We start from the raw sequence: 23,157 nt of genomic DNA, 5'->3' as shown, positions 1-23,157 counted from the left end.
GCTTCCTCCCGTGCTCGCTGGCCGTGCTTGGTAAGCCACCGCATCACGTACGCCCTCACCGGAGCTCCGCCGCAAGCCCCGTCACCGTGGCCGGAGCGCCACAGTCCACCTCTCCATGCGTTAGCTAGTGCGTCGAGTGCGTCTTAGGTAGTATATGCTCGTCCGAGCTTGAGCTTACTTCGCCGTGGCCTCCTCCGACGTGTCGCCGTCGTTCCGCCCCGCCGTGCCGCCATTGTAGCCGCCGTAGGCGCTAGCTCCGACGAGAAGGCCACCCACGTAGCTCAATCGATGCGCGTAGTCGAGTAGATTATCGTGTGATGATGTCACCGCCGGCGAGTTCGCCGTCGGCGAGCTCTGGCCGCGCCCGCAGCATACAGCGCCGCCACTCTGCTTCGGTGTCGATGACATGTGGGGTCCTCTGACCGACGGGTCCCACCGGTCAGCGACAGCAGTATTGAAGGCTAACTCATTTGATTCTAGTTTTTGATTTGTTTTGTGAATTTTGTATCTTCAGTTTGGTAGCTCCTAAAATTGTGAAATAAATATGATTGTGTTGCTTAGGAAGTGTAGTATTTAAGAAAAATACGTTCTTGGGTTCAACAGTAGAAATTTCTGGAGATTTAAATTAGGATTTGAAATGTGCTTTTGAATGCATTTAAATTTGTTTATTTTATATCTAGAGTTCCTTTGCTCCAAAAATTATGAAATTTTTGTGGTAGGCTATTGTTGTCATATATGAACTCTAGTAAAAATTTGAGGATCAGTGCATGTGTAGATCTATAGTTATAGATTTTTCTTTTATGGCTAGTCAATCCTTGTATAAATTTTAATAAATTAATTATGGATCTAAAATTCATGAAATTTGTTGGAGGGTATACTAGTGCCCTAAAGATGTTAAGAAAAATAAGAAATCTGTTGCTTGACACTTTTCAATAGGATTTTCCATTTATGCTATTTCAAGCCTTGCTTCCTTATCATTTTTGTATAGAATGTTCTACTTAGTAAAATGACATGAAATTTTTATAGTAGTCCTTTGATAGCATTAGTAAGACTCTGTAAATTTTTGAGAATTTATTAAGCACATCTGGTATATATTTATTATTTAACCTAGATATCTAAATAAAATAATAAAGGCAATTTAATAAATAGTTTGGGCTTCACCATTATATTATCCAAAATGTATTTGGTATGCCTATACTGTTGGTAGATTTTAAGTTGTCAAATTTGGAATGATTACATGAAGTAGAGGTGTTATTACTTTATATTGCATGTTAAATAGTTTCCGGACTGATTCTAGAGTGTGAGGAGTTGCATGTTGAAACTGATGTGTACTGTAAAAATGGTTAATAACAAAGTCGTAGAGAATTTGATAAGCTTTCCAGAAAGTCCAGGATCACTGCTTTTGGATTTGTAGAACTCCAGTTATGAGTGAAACAAGTAGCTACTGTTGGTGGCATAGTCGATGCATTGTGGAAGTAGTTAAGTAATAATCGAGAAGAGATATGCACCTACTCAAACAACGTGATGCACTTGTTAACATATATGCATTCGTAATACTTATAGCATACTCATGCATCTAGGATCGGAGGAAGAGATCACGTTGCTGGAATTCGAAGAAGCAGAGGAAGGGAACCCGCAGGAGGATCCGCAAGCCGCAGCTCCTGAAGGCGTGGAGCAGAACCCTGAAGAGCATCCGGAGTGTCCTGACCATCGCCCTACTTCCTTTCTGCGAGGCAAGCCCCGGAGCATTATAAGTCTCCCAGTAATTTACAAATGTTTACTTATAAGAGTTGAATGAAACCACTTGATGCATGTACATTCCTTGTCCAGATATTACACCCTTAACCGGTATAGGTCCAGGATCGAATATATATGCTTAGCCATGCTTAGACCGGTAGAAGTCGGGTGATGTCCTGTCACCTGCGAGATATAGGTGGATACCGAAGCACGGTTGGCTATATCTGCTATCGTGGAACAGAACCATGAGGTAAAAGTAAATTGAGACCGGACGGGAAGTCGATAGGGAAGCAACAAGGCATGGAGGTCTTGGGTGTGGACTTATCCCCGTCTGTGTCGATTAAGGACCGTACCGTTGTTGGCGCTTCTGACAAGATTGAACACATGCCTCTCACTTAGCTGGCCGGATAACTTGTTCCGACCGCGAAGCCGAGTAATTCAACTCAGGCCGGGAACCGTTCTGTTGTGCGCTCCTTCCGGGGAACGATTAGACTGAGCCCAAGGGCAGGTTTGGCCTGAGCATCCTGGCATCTGGTGTTCCAGATTGTGCGGCGCGGTACGGACCCGCGAAATGTGTACCTGAGTTGTATCAAAGGTGACCTAAGGCTATCGTGGCTGGTAGACCTGGGTTTGTGTTAGGAATAAATTCCCAGCTGGTTGAAATCGATTCGAATCGCCGTCTCTCCCGGATAGTGAGAAACTTGACTAGTCCCAACATCGTAGCAGCTATATTATGAAACATGATGGTTCAGATGAATATGGAATTACAATACCTGCTATGGTTACTATTGTATGCTTCTAAATGATATACCACATGTTTGGCACAGGATAGTTGCTAATCTAGAAATGGATAGTTATAATTAACTTGATAAAGGAATCATAATTGTACAACAGGTAATTGCCTTTTACGCAAAATGTTGTCAAGTTACGTCCACTTATATAGCCTTGCATAATCCTTGGAGTCATTTTATTTCTGGTTCATGACGGGTAAGTCTAGCTGAGTACCTTCTCGTACTCAGGGTTTATTTTCCCATTGTTGCAGATGGCACTGTGTATCATGGTTATTGCAAGAGTTGCTTCTATCCCGCTGTGGATGAGGAGTAAGCCTTGGGCAGGCTTCCTTAGTAATTCCTATCTTTGCTTTTGTGGACCGTGATCTGGTTTGGCACTGTATCAAACTATGTTGGAAACTTTATCTTCGAACTTATTTGCTTCCGCTTTATTTATCAAACTCGGTTTGTAATAACTTTTATTCGTACTCTGATGATGAAAAGTATCTGTGAACTTTATGTAATATGTGGCATGTATGTTGAATCTTGTATGATCTTGGTTGTTGTAAATCGTTTATCGAGACCCGTCGTGGTACTCGACGGACTACCGGGTTTATATGGGTTCAAGTATAACAGTGCGACCGCTTGCGGATTGCCATTGTACTTGTATTCTTATAAATTGGTCGGTTCTGCGACAATTGGTCAACCCAAATGACATGACGAGGTATTCGAACAAGCCATAACGAGTAGAGAAAGCTGTCTTTGGTATATCTTCAGGACGAATTTTGATCTGATGGTAGCTAGACCTCAAATCGATCTTAGAGAATACCTTAGCTTTGGAGAGCTGATCAAACAGAATATCGATGCGAGGAAGAGGGTATTTGTTCTTGATAGTCACAGCATTAAGGGGGCAATAATCCACGCACATGCGTAGAGACTCATCCTTCTTCTTCACAAATATAGCTGGACAACCCCAAGGAGAAGAACTAGGTCGAATCAAACCTTTCTTCAATAGCTCATTCAACTGACTCTTCAGCTCGGCCAACTCATTGGGCGGCATTCTATAGAGCCTTCGAGAAATAGGAGCCGTACCCGGAATGAGTTCTATCTTGAATTCTACATCACGGTCCGGAGGTAATCCAGGCAAGTCATCAGGAAAGACATCTGGAAACTCACAGACAACCGGTAGATCCTTAATGGCTTTGACTAGGGTAGCATTGGCTGTATTGTGGATAGAGAAATCACGAGGTAACTGCACTAGAAAACCCTTCTTATCCACAGGATCCCTCAACATTACCACACGAGTTGAGGTATCAATCAACACTCCATTCCCGCTCATCCACTTAATTCCTAGGATTATATCAATTCCTACCCCTGGTAGAACTACAGGATCCGTACGGAACTCTCGATCCCCAATCTCAATCTTTACATCTTTAGCTACTTGGTTAGTCAGGATATTATTTCCAGCAACACTAATACAATAACCACCCTTGACAATTGTAATCACATTCATATTATGCTCAGATGCAAAAGTAGAACTCATAAAGGAGTGTGAAGCACCCAAATCAAAGAGCACAACTGCAGGGTGATCATTAACAAGGAACTTACCAGCGGTGACCACTTCACCAGCAGGAATTTCCTTCACTGTAGTGTAGTGAACACGCCCCTGACGGACGTTTCCTTGAGCATTCTTGGGAGGATGGGGACATCTATTTGCCCAATGACCAGGCTGGTTACAGTTCCAGCACGGCCTGTTTGCTGGTGGAACATTGGAGCTACCCTACCCAGAGGTATTTGGCAAGGAAATTGTATACCCCTTGCGAAAACTGGTTTTAACTTGGTTCTTCTTCTGAGGTGGGTGGTACCGGACATTAGCATTGGGTGGACGGTACGGGGTCTTAGATACCATTGGAGCCTTGGACTGGGAAGCACCAGCCTCAAAGTTCCTTTTACGGTTCTTGGAAGCAGCATATATCTTGTCATTGTTCTCCTGAGTCAGAGTGTCACTGATAAACTCATTGAAGGTGACACACTTGCAGTTGCCCATTGACTTCATCAGTTTTGGGGAAAGTCCCCTCTTGAAGCTAGCTATTCTCTTGGCGTCAGTATCGACGAACTCGGGAGCATACCTTGCCAGGTTGTTGAATGCCTGGAGGTACTCATTGAGACTCTTGTTGCCTTGGGTGAGCTTCATAAACTCAGTATGCTTAATGGCCATGAGACCAGGAGGGATAAAGTGTCCCCTGAAGGCTGCCTGGAACTGGTTCCAAACGATCTCCACGTTAGCAGGGAAGGTGGTCCTGTGATGGGTCCACCAGATGCCTGCAGGGCCTTGGAGCTGGTGTCCTGCATACGAAGCCTTCATGCCTTCAGTTAAACGGAGCAATCCAAACCTTTGCTCTATCGTACTCAACCATTCATCCGCTTGTAAGGGTTCTTCTGCCTCACGAAAGATAGGAGGTTTTGTGTCCATGAAGTCCTTAAAGCTGCTGTACTGGTTTGGCTCGGGTCCCTAGCGGACATGCCGATCCTCACGGTTAGCCATCTGGCGCATAGCCTCAGCTAGCATGCGCTGACTTTCCACGACCGTCTGCATTAGCTCAGCTGGTGTGGGCGGTGGAGGAGGTGGTTGTTCCTCATCTCCCATGCTACAACCGCGATGAAGGTTATAAGCCATCTGCAAAAGGTATAGCCAATGAGCACTGACGATGTGGAAATTTTTGTAGATGAATTATATAATTATGCCAAACTGATTCCATTAGAGAGAATGCATTTCTATAATCGACAGAGGCACAATCATTCATCACAATCACACAACTCATCAAGCGCATCAATTGACACATAAATGCGATGAACTTAACCAACAACGAGATCCATAGACCGCAAAGGCGAAATTCATCAAAAGCTCACATACGTGGAGCATAATACGTTCGATAGGTTACATCCAAGCCATAGTGGTTCCAAACTTACATCAAGGATAACATAGGGTTCGATATTACATCCCAACGATTAACTTGATACAAAGCTACTTGTTCATGCATGAGGATCAACAAAAGACTAGCTCTAACGCATTAGCTAAGTAGTAAGCTAAGCTACGCATCGTCCTCGGAGTCAGTGTCGAAGATCTCTCCTCCATCTTCATCACTAGCAGGCTCTAACTCCTCATCTTCCTCCTCATCAGGTGGGATGTCCTCAGGTCCATTGACCTCCATGTCATCATCACCTTCAGCCATGATGACACTAGAACCCATCTCATCCTCATCATCAGGTGGTAGGAGAGGGTGAAGTTGATTGTGTAACAGGTGGACCTCCTCATGGAGATTGTCATTGTACTCTTCAGCAACTGCCACTTGCTGCTCTAGCTCCATCTGTCGCGCTCTCAACACATTCTCTTCGTGCCAGGCTTCATTCCGTTGGTTCATCACGTGAATCAACATACGTTCACAGTTGCGGTGAGCAACTGTCAACCTTTGAATCTCAAGGATCTCTTGGTCCCTTTCCTGTGTTACTTGCTCCAAACGGTGCTGAGCCGCATTCCTCTCAGCAGTCACCCGGGCCAGCTCTGTCCTTAGCCTTTCCACCTCTGTAGGCTTAGGACGGGGCTCACGAGGAGCTAATCGGTGACGAGGCGCCCTGCCTCCAGCGGACTTGCGAGCAGTGCGTTTCGTGCGCGCCATCTGTAGCAAAAAGTTGCAACATAAGGGGAGAATCATTTAAGGGATACGAAATTTAATTAGTCAGGACAATCAATTTTTAAGGGAGGGAGTAATGCAAGAATGCCATGTATGCTTGAACATGATGCATGCACGATCCGTACGTCCTCACAAACCTAGAAAAATTTAAAGTCTAGCGAAATATACGGTGGCATACATACGTTCTCTCGTATACGGTAGATAGTCGATCTACAATGATACGTTGTTAGTGTACCTACAGAAAATTTCATCTCAGCCCAGTAATTTCCCAAAATGCATAAAAGCAAGCAGTAAACTAAATACTTTCATACATACATCCCCTGATGCATATACTCTAGTATCACAGCTACCCGTCAGAGATACCCACATTTAAGTACTCTCATAGATACATGATTGAACATGTAAGTATGCGAGCAACCACAACTACTCTCCCCTAGACCGATGGTTGGACGGTCATGCTCTCACAACTCCCACTTACCAGAGCGTAGAGGTATTTTGATCCATACATTACCACCCAAGCGGATGGCATCCATACAATAGCACGCCGTATGGACAACGAAACAGAAACAAGCAGGAACCCCCAAGTTAGTACTTTAATAAGCCACCTAAGAGTCCTTATTTGGGCATAAGGGATATGACCACTGGCAATACTTAGTGTTTAATTTAGGATTTTCACAAATACTTTTATTTTAAATACACAAATGACATGTTTAGTGTCGAATCTTGCTCTGATGCCAGCTGTAACAGAACCGACCAAATCATAAGAACGTAAGTACAAAAACAATCACTGAAGCGATCAAATTCCTGTACTTAAGCTCCCATAATCTCGGTAGTCCGGAAATCACGAAGGATTTCAACCAACTCTCGACATACAAACCAAGATCATAGTGATTCAACACAACACATCATCCGTTACAACATTTCATAAGTAGCATTCGGATTACATCCATCAGAGTTGAAAGAGAATATTACAAACCAAGTTTGAGTGTGCGGAAGCAACATAGTTTGGTACAAAACATCATAGTTTTCAATTACATTGCCAAGGTTGAGTCATGTCCCACAAAAGCATTATCAGGTATGAGAACTAGTAGGGACCGTGCCCAACGGTCTAGTCTTCATCCCCAGCGGGAGAAGGCAGTACTTGCAGCAACCAAAGTAGAACTGGTCATCTGCAACAGGTGGGAGATAAACCCTAAGTACGAGAAGGTACTCAGCTAGACTTACCCATCAAAACCAGAAATAAAAGACACCAAGGATCATGCAAGGCTTTTCAGGTGGGCTAGCTTGACACAGTTGCATAAAGTTGCTGAAAGTGACCAACACGTAAATATTTGTAGTTTTGCCGTACGTTGTGATCAGAGATGGCCTAGCACTCAATGACATAGGGTTTATACTGGTTCAGGCAATGTGCCCTACGTCTAGTTTGAGTCGGTCGGTGACTTTATTCCTGAGCCTAGGTGGTCAAAGTTTGTTGTGGGGTTACAAACGAGAAGGAGAAAGATGGAGGGTATAAGAGGTCTGGTCGGTCTCCGGTTAGAGGGATCGAGAGCGATGGGAGCTCCGCTATGTACCTGAGAACCCATCAAAGGTTCGGTTCATCCTTTGGGATTCCCAAGAGTGTCAGCTCTAGGACATCCTTAGGGGGAGAGGACTCACCATGGAGTCCAATCTTGCCAAGCTATCGGTGAAGCTTGAGGATGCCTAGGAGCAGGTTAAGCCTGTCTAGCAGTTGGTCAAGGTCGACCTGTATCTCTCCATGGAGGTGAGTTTCCCATGCTTGTCCTTGACCTCTTAGTCTCTTGTTGGTTGCCTCAGCATGCTTGCTTCTTATTTTCGCAAGGTCTGTAGGAGATGTCATCCCGCAAGTCCCATTTCCTCCAGATGGTGCATGCCTAGATGGCTAAGCTTGAGCGTCAGCTAGAGTTCGCCCACCGCGAGTCCTAGGACCGGGTGGCCAAGGTGACCGTGGTGTGGGCGGAGGAGCAGCGCGCGGCGGAGCAGGCGATCGCCATCGAGCAGGGGCTTGAGGTGGCGAAGGCCCACCAAGCGAAGACTGAGGCGACGCTGTGGAAATCCCTGGTGGACACCAAGGTGGCACTCCGAGGTGCCCTAAAGACCATGGAGATGGAGGAGAGTCCTTGGCGTTGGAGCAGAAGGCCCGGTCGGATGCCAACCAAGAAGTGCTCGCACTCCGGGGCCGGTTGATGGGGACAGAGGAGGCGAATGCCCGGCTACATGAGCAGGTGGCTCGACAGGCCAAGGGACTATCTGCCCTCGAGAACTTCCTCCTTGGTATGTACCTTTTCTATTTTTTGTCATGTTGGTTTCTTCCTTTAGCTTGTTTGTGAGCTTGTCGCCCTTCTTCTAGAGCTGGGTGAAATGGTGGAGTCATTAGAGTGGGACCTAGAGATGGCCAAGGCAATGTTTGGCTAGAATGCGGAGGCATTGGCCAAGTCCCTTGAGGAGCGACGTGCTCTCGAGGGGGAACTTGACCAGATCCGCAATGTTGCCTAGCTCATCATCTTGGAGGTCTTTGGGTCAACGCCTAGTACCAGCACGCCCGCCATCTGGCTAGCGGAGGTTCGGAATGATGTCCGGACCCTCATTACCCATGGGCTGTTCTACGGAGCATCGGGGGTGTTCACTTCGATGGTGACGTACCACCCAAACCTAGACTTCGCCACCATATGCACTGGATATGCCGATGGTTGTAGCACGGAGGACATCCAGTCACTTAGGGAGAGCTTACTGCCACACGCAAGGTTGTTGGCCGAGCAAGTCTCCACACAATGGATAATGGATGTTCATCATGCGGACATGGCCAAAAGCGTGCATCAGGACGACGTCACCCAGCCTACGGATGGCGCGGAGCCTAGGTTAGAAGTGGACATCGCCCCACCTTCAACCGAGCCGAATGTTGTCCAGTCGGGGAGTGAGCAGCCCGTGCCTTCATCGGTCACACCGACAGCAGATGTTGTTGGGTAGCCCCAATAGCTTGTAAAGTATAAGTAGTTTAGCAGATATAAAAAGTTAAGTTCATGGGGGAGCCCTCGTGTAAACGTTCTTGTGTACTCAATGAATACAATTGGTTTCGTTTTTTGTGATGGAGTCACTCCGTTCAGGGAAGCTTGTCCCATTCGTTCCTTAGTTTTACCTTAGCATAATTTTGTTTTTTATTCTTTCTTTTTCATACTTGCCCATTCGTCCCGTAGGCTACAACCTTAGGATCCCGGGTGTGGCCTGCGAGGCTCAACTGCTCGTAACCGTAGGTAGAGGTGGGGTGTGATCAGTCGGAATATTTTAAAACAAAGCTACGTAAGGTAATTTAAAGGAACAAACTACCCTTTTGTTTGGGTAGGAAGGAGTTTTACCATGTGACAGTAAATGAAAAGAGAGGTAGTAGTGCACCCTCGTGGAGCCCCCGAGCGACCTGGGCTGAAAGTGTTCGGGTCAGGGCGCTTTTATAGGAGCAAACGTTAAGTAAACAATGGCAAGACTGAATTTTAGGGGAAGAAAACGACATAGCTGTTCCAAGCATCGGTGAGAATGTCGTCGTTGTCATCCTTCAGTCGGTAGGCATCCGGTCAGATCAGCTCGACCTTCAGTCGTCCGCCCCCCTTCTTGGCCACTGCTTCTTCGCCATTTTCTTCCTTTGGCCCGCTAGCCTGTCGTAGAAGGCGCATGAGGAGCTCACAGTCCTTGTAGAGGTGTTTGACGGGGTAGGCATGGTTGGTGCATGGGCTCTCCATGAGCTCATTGAAGTGGTCCAGAAGGTCCTGCTAGGGCTGCTTGCCCGTGTGATCAGCTATGGCAACCAACGTGGAGTTGGCCGGTCGGCGGTGATCTTTTCTGTTCTTTTTCCCCTTTGCGTGGAGGGGCCCTCATCCTGATCCTAGCGCTTGGCTTTGCCTTTGCCTTGGCCTCCATTGGAGCGCTGCGGGAGTGGCGCTCTCTAGATGCGTTGAACAAAGGCCCATGGTCCCAGGCCATCTGGGCTAGGACTCCAGTTGCTGATGATGCTGCGAGCATCTTGGTTCAGCCCGAGCCGCTCATGTATAGGCGGTCGGTGTGGCGCGGTCACCAAGTCAAGACAAGGCGCAGATAAGGCCTCCCATGCCGCACTCGGTGGCCGTAGCGGTGAGAGGGTGGAGTGATTCGTCTGGTGCATCCCCACTCCCCTGGTGGGGAGAGAGGCCACGAGTCGGTGTCGCGATGCGGAGCTCTCCGCCTATTGAACGGTGGCGGTCGCCACCAGTGCCTAGAGGTTCCGGTGGATTGCCTGTTCCTGGGGGTCGTTCGGTTCAGGAAGGTCGCGTAGAAGCATTGCTGCAGCAGCGATGTTCTGATGGGCCTGAGCAAACTATGCGGGATCGTTCCCCTCGTCCATGGTGTTGCGCTGGACCCGATGGGCATGACCCCGAGCGCCCCTTGCTGGTTTATGCGCATGGGGCGTAGTGTGGTGCGCCGAGCGCACTGGCACAGTCGGCGGCTAGTTCAACTGCTGTTGTCGTAGCTCCTTGCCATGCTCCCATGTGAGCGCGGGGGTCTCCGCACGAGGGTCCAAAGGGGTGTGAGTCTATAAGGACTCTATTACCACCGATGGCTGTCCTGGAGCATCCACCATAGCGCACTCCCAGGACAGACAATGGCTAGCTGCCACATCACCGATGCTAGAGCCATCACTCTCAACATTGTTGTCCATGAGGTCGAGGAAATAGGTGGGAGCATAGCTTGCCATCCCCACAAATTTAGACATGAGAGGGGGCGGCGCCGGCATCCTTCGGAACCCCCGGGCATATGCATCCATGGGGGATGCGAGGACGTAGGGGAACTGGTCGCATGGTGATCACGGCAGGGACAATGGGGTTCCTCTAGATAATCGGTGGAAGATAGAGAATAGCAAGTAAATAACAGCATGTACATTACTCACAGCGGGGTTTGAGCAGAGAGTTTGCTCGGAATGAAGCGCAGGTGCCTCATCGTTGAAGTCGTCAAGTGTCCTAGAGCCGATGGAGGGTGCCCCTCTGATGGGCGCCAGAATGAGTGCCTCCTCGCAGAGGTGTAGTACGCCGAGCCGATCAGCGAAGAAGTCCAGGCTTCCAAAGAGGAAGGACTAGGATGGCTCAGAGATGGGTGGAACCCACATCCCAATAGGTGGGACTGCGGGAAACTCCAGTGAGCCAAAGCAAGTCGTATCGCTTAAGCCCGCCATGGTGAAGGTGATGGAAAAGTGGGTCATCCGATGACCAAAAAGTGTTGAACATACAGCATCTTCCCCATGGACGGCGCCAACTGTCGGTGTAGAAAGTGACCAACACGTAAATATTTGTAGTTTTGCCATACGTTATGATCGGAGGTGGCCTAGCACTCAATGACACAAGGTTTATACTAGTTTAGGCAACGTGCCCTACGTCCAGTTTGAGTCAGTCGGTGACTTTATTCCTGAGCCTAGGTGCTCAAAGTTTGTTGTGGGGTTACAAACAAGAAGGAGAAAGATGGGGGGTACAAGAGGTCTAGTCGGACTCCGGTTAGAGGGACCGAGAGCGACAGGAGCTTTGCTATGTGCTGAGTGTTCGAGCGTGTGCTCATGGTTTGAACCTGGTGGTTCTGTTGTTGTGTACTAGTGAACTTGATCGATCTAATGAATCTACCTATTGAGAGAGAGCGCATCCCCTTTTATAGATGAAGGGGATGGCCTTACAAGTGAGAGGGGGAGAGTACGTGTGCTACTAAGCCTTGTTGCCCATGCCGGTGGGTACAGGATGATGGTAGGCGCCCACAATATTGTTGAATGTCGAATGCACATGGGAGGTTGTGTTGTCTTTTTTGGGTATGGCAGACATCGATGCCTACCACACTATTGATACCCGGAGGCGTGCAAGGTGTTTACCATGTTCGCCTGGTACGGTAAATGCCGGCGCCCACAACACTGTTGATGCCAAGAGGCATGTGGGGGGAGCCTTATCGTATGGGAGTTAATGGCACCCACAATACTATAGGGGAAAATGTTGGTGCCTACAACACTGCTTGGGTTCTGTCATGCTAGGGAGGTCATAAAGTACTATTTCTACAGGTGTATAGGGTACGGTCCTTGGTATTAGGGTTTAACTTGTGCGCCCTGCATTACTTTCTCCATCTGTTTCTTGGTCCTTACCGAGCGGGCATCCCTGGTCGGTTAGTCGGCTCTGATCGCGTTAGTCAGAGAAGAGCGGTGAGCAGGGGTTTGGTGCATCCCCGGTCGGAGACGCGGGTCGAAGTCGGAAGTAGTGCTTTGGCCAGGCCTTCCGGTCAGAGAGGCCGTCCGGAGGCAGGCTGGAGACCAAAGCGAGCGCTCTAGTTGGAGAGCTAGGCCAGAGTCGGAAACGAGCATCGTTCCTTCTTGGCTAGGCCTTCTGGTCGGTGATTGGATTGCCCTTCTGGCCTATCATTTAGGTACTTGGGCCAACCCATGAGTTGCGTGTTGCCTGCAACATTGCCTGCTGGGCTGAGCCTTTCTTGGGAAGCCAGTCCACGAGGGACCCTATGTTTATAAACCCGACATGGAGCTCGGGCAGCTGCACCAAACCATCGATCAACTCTAGGAGGAGGAGAAGAAAGTGACTGGGCGAGCGGAGAAGCTGGTCGAGGAGCTGAAAGGTGAGTACTTCGTGGTCAGAGTTACTGCTGAATTGATTTCTTTTGTTTGACAGATCCTTGTGATGCCTATAGACTATCATCGGAGGACCAAGGCACAGTTTGATGCGCTGGAGCAAGAGGCTAGAACCCAGAGGAGCAAGCTCAACGCCATAGTTGTCAATGCTCAACTGCGTCGACCTGGAGGTGGATCCTCAGCCCGATGGTAGGCCACCGCGTCTAGACACCGTCATCGACAGGTGTAAGGCGATATGGGAGAACTTCAAAAGCTTCAACCGCGACGCCACCGTCACCACCGTTACACATGCCCTAGCGGTGGTCTGGTCCCACTACCCAGCCATTGACCTTCAAGCGATAGGGGCCAGATTCGCTAGAGGGACGAAGGCAATGGAGCATTAGCATCTAGAAGATGAGGTGGAAGACGCGGTGAAGAAACTGGCCGACGACGTCAACCTGTTCGGCGAGATGGACGGCGATGGTGAAGCCCAATGATCTACTCGAAGAATATTCTGTAATAACTAGAGAGGGTAGTTAAAACGCATAAGGGCACAGACAGACATTTATGTATATGTATAAATGTTGTAAAATGACATGTGCATGTTTATGCAGTTTGCTAGTATTGCGATAAAAAAATCATAGTAGTGTTAACCCTAACGCAATTATACATAGTATAAGTAGCATCCGAGCAGTTAGTTCGTTACTAAACTCTTAGCCTTGGCTAGCCCATAGTCCATAACATCGAGCGCGGAGCCCATGCACGTGTAGGAGGAATAGGCATGACCAAGGAATCACAGCCGACCACCCATAACGTGGAGCGCGGAGCCCGTAGCACATGTAGGGAGAGATCGGAGACTGGGTCTTCTCCATAAAGAACAGAATGGAACGTGTGCTGCTCGGCGGTTGGCAAAATAACTTGGAGATATACATAGTATAAGTGGCATCTGAGCAATTAATTCTTTACAGGGCTCTTGGCCTTGGCTAGCCCATAGTCCATAACATCGAGCGTGGAGCCTGTGCATGTGTAGGAGGAACAGGCATGACAAAGGAACCATAGCCGACCACCCATAACATAGAGTGTGGAGCCCATAGCACGTGTAGGGAGAGATCGGAGATCGGGTCTTCTCCATAGAGCACAGAACAGAACATGTGCTGCTCGGCAATTGACGAAGTATCTTGGAGATATGGAGAAACATGGCGGAGCATTTATGGAGATTACGTATTGGAGTTTATTAAGGAGTAGCTTAGAGCTGGCGACCGCAAATGGAGATTAAACCATAATGAAGAAATAATGGAGACAAATTATGGCAACCAAAACTTTATTCATTATGGAGTGGAGAATACATATCTGGAGCATTTCAAGGATACAAACATATAAGCTGCTCGATGTGCCATGAATTGGGGACATCGAGTCTGTCCAAGTCACATAGCCGGTAAGACCCTGGTCGCATAACCTTTTTGACTACGTAGGGCCCTTCCTAGGGGGAGGAGAGCTTGTGCATCCCATCAGTTTTCTGCTTTCTATGGAGAACGAGGTCGCCGACAGCAAATGAATGACCTTTAACATTGTAGTTGTAGTATCTCTGCAAGCCTTCTAGGTATTTGGCTATGCGGATGCAGGTGATTAGGCGTTCTTCCTCAGCCCTATCGATGTCCTCTGTCCAAATAGCTATAGCTTGCTCTTCATCATAATGTTCCACCCTAGGTGCTCGGAAGGCAATGTCCGCTGGTAGTATGGCTTTAGAACCATAGACCAAGAAATATGGAGACACACCGATGCTACGACTAGCTTGAGTGCGTAGTCCCTAGACCACAGTTGGTAGCTCTTTGAGCCATCTGCCCGGATGCTTTTCCTCTTATGATATAGCCTCTTCTTGAGGGCATCAAGGATCATGTCGTTCGCCCGTTCGACCTGGCCGTTGGCTCTAGGATGGGCAACAGAGACGTATTTGATGGAGATGCATTGGTCTTCACAGAAGTCCAAAAAATAATGACCAGTGAATGTAGTTCCGAGGTCGATGATAATGCTATTCGGGAGACTGAATCTGTGGATGATATCTTCGAAGAGCTCGACTGCCTTCTTAGCAGTAGCCGAAACAAGTGGTTTGTATTCCATCCATTTGGAGAACTTGTCGATGGTGACATACACATACTGGAAACCACCTAGCGCTGGCTTGAAAGGCCCGATCATGTCTAGTCCCCAACATGCGAAAGGCTAGGAAGCTAGGATGGTCTACAGTTCTTGTGTCGGCACATGTATTTGCTTGGCAAAAAATTGGCATCCTTCACAACGTCGGATGAGGTCTTCTGCATCGAAGATGGCCGTGGGCCAGTAAAAAACAGCTTAGAAAGCTTTGCCAACTAGGATTCTCAAGGCCACGTGATTGTCGTAGGAACCAGAGTGAATTTCGAGAAGTAGTTTCACTCCCTCTTCTTAGGTGATGCATTTCTGAAGTATCCCTTCCTTGGCACTTTTCCTCATCAAGTTCTCATCCACCAGCACTTAATGCTTAGTTCAACGGATTAGGTGTTTGGTTTTAGTCTTGTTGGCGGGTACTTCAGCGCTGGTGAGGTGCTTGATGAACTGTCCCCTCCAATTGGCGGTCGGCGAAGGTACTATAAGTACCAGCTGCTCGGCGGGGAGATTTTCTTGAACTTCCTTCTCTTCCTTAATGGATGGCATAAAGAGATCTTAAACAAAGACCCCAAGTGGAATCATGACATGAGAAGATCCTATCTTAGATAGGTGGTCGGCGAGCTGATTCTGATCTCGTACCACGTGGTGGTACTTGATACTGTAGAACTTTCCTTCGAGTTTCTTGATTTTGGCGCAATATGCGTCCATCTTCTCATTGGAGCTGGACCAGTCTTTGTTGAGTTGGTAGATGACCAGCACAGAGTCCCCGTATACCATGAGGTGTTTGATGTCGAGCTCAATGGCTATACGGAGTCCATGGAGACACGCTTCAAATTCAGCGACGTTGTTGGAGGCCAAAAAATGTATTCGGAGAACGTATTAGAGCTTATCCTTGGTCGGCGTAATGAACAAATGCCAGCACCAGCACCGTTGATGTTGAGGGCGTCGTCAAAGTACATCACCTAGTGCTCGAGGCAAGTAGCGATAATGGGCTCTTGAATCTCGGTCCACTCAGCAACGAAATCAGCGAGCGCCTGTGAGTTGATGGTAGGCCTGCTTCTAAATTCGATGGAGTAAGTGTTGAGCTCAACAGCCCACTTAATGATGCAGCCATTGGCCACTTTGTTGCGAAGAATGTCCCCCAGAGGGAACTCGGTGGCCACAGCAATCTTGTAATACTCGAAGTAATGGTGGAGCTTGCGTGACGTGATCAGGATAGCATATAGCAGCTTCTGAACTTGAGGATAATGAGTTTTGGGCTCATTAAGGACCTCGCTGAAGAAGTAGACTGGACATTGCACCTTATAGGCATGCTCGGCCTCCTCACATTCGACGATGATAGTTGTGCTAATGACGTGAGAAGTGGTGGCGATGTGGATCAGTATAGTTTCATCTGGTCGAGGCGCCGTCATGATCGGAGGCTTTGTTAGAAACAACTTGAGCTACTCAAAAGCTATATCTGCCTCCTCTGACCAGGAGAAGCACTCGGAGGCCTTGAGGAGTTTAAAGAATGGTAGTTCCTTTTTGCCAAGGCATGATATAAAGCGGCTTAGAGCAGCCATGCAGCCTGTAAGCTTTTGTATGTCCTTTACGTAGGTTGGATGTTTCATGTTGGTGATGGCGAACACCTTGTCGGGGTTGGGTTTGATGCCACAGGCGCTAACGATGTAGCCTAGGAGTATACCGGATGGAACTCCAAAGATGCACTTTGAAGGGTTTAGCATCCATCGGTACCTTTTTAGGTTGGCGAACGTTTCTTCGAGGTCGGCGATAAGATTATCAGCGGTCTTGGACTTGACGACCACATCGTTGATGTAAGCTTTGATGTTGCGGCTGATCTATTGATCGAGGCACATCTAGATGGCCCTTTGGTAGGTCGCCCTAGTGTTCTTGAGTCTGAAGGACATGGTGGTATAGCAGTACGCACCAAAAGGCGTGACGAACGATGTCTTGATCTGGTCATCTTCCTTCAGGGATATCTGATGATAGCCGGAGTAACAATCGAGGAAGGAGAGCAGTTCATAGCTGGTGGTGGAGTCTACAACCTTGTCTATTCGAGATAGATCGAAGGGGTCTTTAGGGCAGTGTTTGTTAAGATCAGTGTAATCAATGCACATTCTCCATTCTTTATTTCTTTTTTTGAATGGGAACAGGGTTCGCTAACCACTTAGGATGATACACTTCTTTTATGAATCCGGCAGCAAGGAGCCATTTTGTTTCTACCCTAATAGCCTCCTTCTTGTCTAGCATGAATCATCAGAGTTTCTGCTTGATCAGTTTGGCGGTCGGCGAGACATTCAAGGAGTGCTCAATCTTCTCCCATGGTACCCCTGGCATGTCTGTAGGTTCCCAAGCAAACACGTCGGCGTTGGCACATAGGAAGGAGACAAGCACACTTTCCTATTTGGGGTCGAGGTGACCCCCAATCTTCACGGTCTTGGAGGGTCGTTGAGGCCAAGGCCAACCTCCTTGGTTTCCTTGGACTTGGCGGAAGCGCGAGGAGGCTCTAGCGATGGGATCTCTAGGTCATTAGCAGGCACCATCTTAGCGTTGGTGACTGTCGACGAAATATGGTCGGCAGTCTACCTAGGGGTATGCCCAAGGTAGTAGATTATCGGCAGACAGATGTGCAAGCCACAAACAAGATGGTGATGCAAGACAGACATGAGGTTTTATCCAGGTTCGGCCGCCGTGAAGGCGTAATACCTACGTCCTGCATCTGATTGTATTGCTGTATGTCAATGAGAGATGTTTTTTAGAGGGGTCCCCTGCCCGCCTTATATAATCTGGGGGGCAGGGTTACAGATCTGGAAACTAATCCTAGCCAGTTACAATTGCCATAGGTGGCCGGATAAGGATTCCTATTCTAACCGACTAGGATCTTGCTTGATCTCCAAATCTGCCTTGACTCCTTGCGCAGGACTCTGAACAGGTTGGTCGGGCCACGTGTCATCTTCTAGTGGGCCTGACCCCCTGATCTGGGCTGGCCCAAGCCTAGCCGTAAGGGTATAGGGGTTAATACCCCCACAGCTAGTCCCCGAGCACCATGTATTATGCTGCGACACGCCATTCGATCTCCTTTGACAGATGCGATCCATCTTCACGTTATCTCCAACTGATTGAAACACTGACCAAACAAATATGCCAGCATTCTGGTTAGAATAGAGAGCAGTAGACCACGATTATAGCCGAAGATTCCGGTTGTCCAAAGAATGCATGGTGCTCTAAAGAAGAAAAAGATTTCTTTCCCTATCAAGTGTGCCCACTTGTATTTCTGATAAGAAATGTAAGTAACCCTTGGACAATAGTAATTCTGGCAATCAGTCAAAGCGTAGGGGTCGATAAAATAAACACATTCACTGCAAGGTGAAGTGTGCCCACTTAGTCCTCGAGCCTGGTAGTAGGTGACGTAGGCACGTGGTGCCAGGGTCTAAAAAGAATTTCCACTGAAGTCAAGAATCCAATCGTCGTATAAGCAATACGAGATGCACCGGCAGGTGCATCGTACCGATGTAGTCCCCGAGCTTGCTGGAAGGCGAAGTATAAGCCTTGTAGCAAGGTCCAAATAAATGCCTCTCAACTGTATGTGAGTACACATCACATGTAGCCGAGGAGAGCACTCGCCGAGCAGTGGTCGAAACAGTCCCCGAGCATGGTAGTGGTCAGAGCAGTCCCCGAGCATGGTAATGGTTGGAGCAGTCCCCAAGCACGGTAGTGGTTGGAGCAGTCCCCGAGCACGATAGTGGTCGGAGCAGTCCCCGAGCACGATAGAGCAGTCCCCGAGCACGATAGTGGTCGGAGCGGTTCCCGAGCACGGTAGTGGTCGGGGCAGTCCTCGAGCATGGTAGTGGTCTAGGCAGTCCCCGAGCACAACAGTGGTCTAGACCATCCCTGAGCACGAGACGTGCGGTGAAGAAACAAATACCACTTGTACTATTATCTGGTGTATTTATTTATCTTCTTACTCCATCAAGTCCAATCTGACATGTCTGGTCAAAAAAGTAGACGGGCATAGCACGTCATACTGCCTTCTTGTCCTTTCAAGCAAACAGTCACTTGACACCTGTATGGAGGTGCGTCAGTGTGAACCCTCTCACACTGGCAATGAAGAGGCGCATACACTGATAACGAAGAGGCGCATATATTGGCATAGATCTCGAGGTTGTGAAAACAACCGTCTGCGGTGCGTGTGCATGTCTCCCAAGAATCTCGGGCAGACGAAATGGCAGAACTCTTGGTTATTTATAATATAGAATTGCTAAGTTACTTTTTACCGAACCCCAGTACCATTCGCCGCCGCAGCCTTCTTCTTCCTCTTGCCAACTCTAATACCTCCGAAATCATCGTCAATCACTCCCCCACCGTATCCACCTTCATCAGCAAGGGCGGATTCATGGCGAAAAGTGATGCCCAGAAGAAAAGCGGAATCATGGCGAAGGAGTGGTGGAAATCAAGAAGCAACGAGTAGACCATTGAAGACCTCATCATCATGGGAGTACTCCACAATAAGGAACTCGCTGGATGGCGCGTGCCGGAGGGCGAGGGGTACCCTGATCCACAACTAGGTGAGATTGTGGTTTTCGAAGATTTCTTCAAGCGGGGCTTTGGGGTTCTAGTGCACCCTTTCCTTCAGGGGCTCTGTCTGTATTACGAGATTGGGATTTGCAATCTGCATCCCAACTCAATTCTTCTTGTCTCCACCTTCATCCATCTTTGCGAAGCATATGGTGGCTTCTAGCCCCATTTCGACTTCTTTCGCCATCTTTTCTGTCTACGGAAGAAAGGAAGCGGGGGCTCGAAGATAGCCGGAGGTGTGTACCTCAATCTTCATGACGGGATGAAGGCCCAGTACCTGCACTGCCCTTGGAACACGTTGCTTGACAACAGGTACAAGAAGTGGTTCTACATCCGCGAAGAGCCGAACACGATCACATTGTGCGATGTGGGGTTCATTCTGGAGAAGAAGACCAGCTGGTCAGAGAAGCCCAAGCACCTAGAACAGATCCCAGAACTACTTGGGATGATCCTGTGGAAGAAACTGGATGGTCTGAGCGTGGTCGGGAACTTCATCAGCCGAAGGATCCAGCCCTGCCAGAGGAGGGTACATCTTGGCTATGAGTACCAAGGTAGCGCAGATCCAACAAGGACGAGGCAAGAGGCGCTTGACAAGATCGAAGTCAGAGCCAGAATTGGAGAGCTATTCAACTTAGCTTATCCAAATTATGTTAGATTGGGTGCCATCGAGCACGCTTTCAAGCTCGCCCGACCTCCCCCAAAGGTAACTCATCTTGCCATGTACCCATAGTCTCATGTTGTAGTAGAAACTTACTGTGTGATCGCCTCTTTGTTTCCCAGGTTAATGGTCGAGATAGAGCGACAATGTTTGTGTCACCACCCCCTGGTGTAGATTAGCCGCAAGTTGTTGACCCGACCACCTAGACCAGCATCGGGGGTGAGGATGTGGACTGGGGTATGCTCGGAGTTGGAGAGGAGGCAGCGGCCAGAGCTGCTGGTAAGCAGCCGGCGACCAGCAAGCATCGTCAAGCGATCTTGACTTTGTCGGACGATGACACAGAGGATGCAGACATCTTTCGACTCATCCCTCGAAAGAGGAGGAGGCAACTAGAGTCGACGAAGCAAGGTGGCTCCTCCATGCCGTTGGGACTCACATCGCATACCACTGTAGCGCCGAGGACAAGCGGCGGAGGGGTCGAGCACCAAGCCCTAGCGTCGGAGCTGGTCTTAGAGGGAGACCAGGTGTCACCTGTAGAGCACGTGGAGCAAACACGGTCGAAGAGACGCTCCTTCGCCACATCATTCCGTGCTTCCAACATGTAAGTACTTGTAACCTTGATGTAAGCTTACAATTTATATTGATTACAGTTGCCTTCTAAACTTATCTCGGACATATTAGGTCGGCATCCACCGAAAATCCGGACAAACTAGCAGGGAGCGGCGTGGCTCCGCCGTCATTGTCAGAGAAGACTGCCCAGCAGCCGGCCATGGAGGAAACCATAGCAAAAAGTCCACCGGAACTTTAGCATACAAGCGGCCAGACAACAGTCCCCGAGCAGGTGGTCGAGGGGATAGCTGAGCCAAGCACAAGTGCTCTGAGCACCAACCCTGCGAAGGGCGACACCTCAGCACCAGGGATAATAGATCAGACCGAGGAGCAGCGGCCGGAGTCGAGAGCACAAAACACGCTTGTCAATGCTACATCCTGTGGGAAGGCCATAGTTATCGCAGAAGCTGCCAACCCCGGATCAGCACCGATACCTGAAGAAGAAGCCGAAGAGAACGAAGTAGAAGAGGTCCTGGGCCATCCACAGGACAGGCGACAACATGTATATGTGTCGCGCTAGAGAAACAACCAATGGGTTGTTCATGAGGAAATCCCAGAGGTCGAAGAGACCAAAAAGGTTGAATGAGCGGCGAAACGACTGGTGACAGAGGTCCAGGTATGTTTTGTTCATCACCTGATCTTGCTGTGTAGTCAAACTTTCTTACTTAGTGTTTTGCACATAGGACTTAATGAAGACTGCAAGGTACCATAAGAAATGCTTCGACCAGATCGAGGGGATCACTGTGAGCAATAAAGAGCTGACGGCAGAGGTGGAACGCTTGCACCACCAACTTGAAGCCGCCAATCATGAGAGGAGGGAGCAAGAGTCCTAGAACCAAAACCTGGTCGTCCAAATCAATGACAAAGAGCAGGAAAGAACAAGTAAGTAGTCACTTTATCATGACGAGTGCATGACAAGTGTTGTTGCGTTGTTAGTAGTAACAGCTGTAGTGCAGGCTTAGAAGCCGAAGTGGTCCATCTCCAAGAGGAGAACAATCGTGCGGTCGCGGAGTGTGATCGCCTGAAGGAGGACAATAGAAAACTGGCGCACGACCAGTCGCAGCTCTAGGACCACACGACCAAGATGAAAGAGGAACTGAAAAGTAAGGTTTCCAAGCCCCTTTGCTCACTTTTGTTGCCCGCTTTATCTTGTCGTGATATGATTGTTTAATTGCTTGTGCGGTTTGCAGTTTTAAAAGTCAATGCCAAGATGCATCTGGAAGCCATGATGAAAGATCGTGACAGCTAGAAGGCGCGGTTCCAAGAGGTCACCGAGGATCGGAACACATGGAAAGACCAGTGCTAGGAGGTGGCAACGGGCATTTTGCCAGTCCTCAACCTTATCGACCCAGTGCTTATAGAGGAAGCGCCAAGGACGCCGCAGCTCGGTCTGGTCGATAGGTGCCGAAAGGCATGGGGATGGTTCCAAGAGTTCATGAAGGAGGCGGGTGAGTACACAGGCGCACATGTGCTAAGCATGGTGCGTGCTCACTACCCCTTGATCGATCTCAAACGCCTGGAGGCTGGATACCCAAAGGAGGTAGATCCAAACAAGGCTGAGGAGCTTCAGATGACCTAGCTGGACTTGTCTTCAAAGATAATTGGCGACATTAACCTGTGTGGAGGTGGGACAGCACCTGTATAGGGTAAGCCATCAACAAGTCAGCTAGAAACGCCATCAGTTTTGAGCCAACCGGCGAAGCCTGCGGTCTCGACCAGCCAGGCATCGGTGGGGCCATCCTCTTCAGCTCGACCAATACAAGAGTCCCCGAGACTCGAGCAGGATGTCGGGAGCAATGAGCAGTAGGTGCCGTATGCCCTGACCAGCCAATAGGATAGGCTAGAGCTGTAGAAGAAGGATGTAGTTGTGTTATTGTAAATTTGTACCTTTTCAGGCAAGCTTGTAATAACATAACTATATAACAGCATAAGCTTGTTTGTTTCTTTTTGGAAAACGTATTTAAGCTTGGAACTTGTGTTGGTGTAACTAAGTGAGAACATGTTAGCGTTCTGTTTAGTTATACCAGTTTAGTCGACACGTCATCCTGAAAGGTTTGTACGGTCCTGGTTTGCCATGTGGTCAGAGTGTGAGGCGCGTAGCCTGTGCACACGTAGACATAGACAAGTCAAACCAGAGGAGACCTGCCGATCACTTGTAGCGTAGAGAGCAGATCCCATGCACGCATTGGGAAGAACCGGAGACAGGGCCTACTCCGAAAACACGGGAAAGAATGGTGGTCGGTTTTGACTGGTTGAGTTAGAATAACAGTAGACTTCGAAGTGACACATTAGAGTAGTTGGAGAAATCATAACAGCTTTATTGAATTAAATCGAAAGGACAAAGATAGT

Source organism: Miscanthus floridulus, chromosome 5 (assembly GCF_019320115.1).
Source record: "Miscanthus floridulus cultivar M001 chromosome 5, ASM1932011v1, whole genome shotgun sequence".
In the NCBI taxonomy this organism is placed as follows: domain Eukaryota; kingdom Viridiplantae; phylum Streptophyta; class Magnoliopsida; order Poales; family Poaceae; genus Miscanthus; species Miscanthus floridulus.
Note: the sequence above shows the minus strand (reverse complement) of the source record.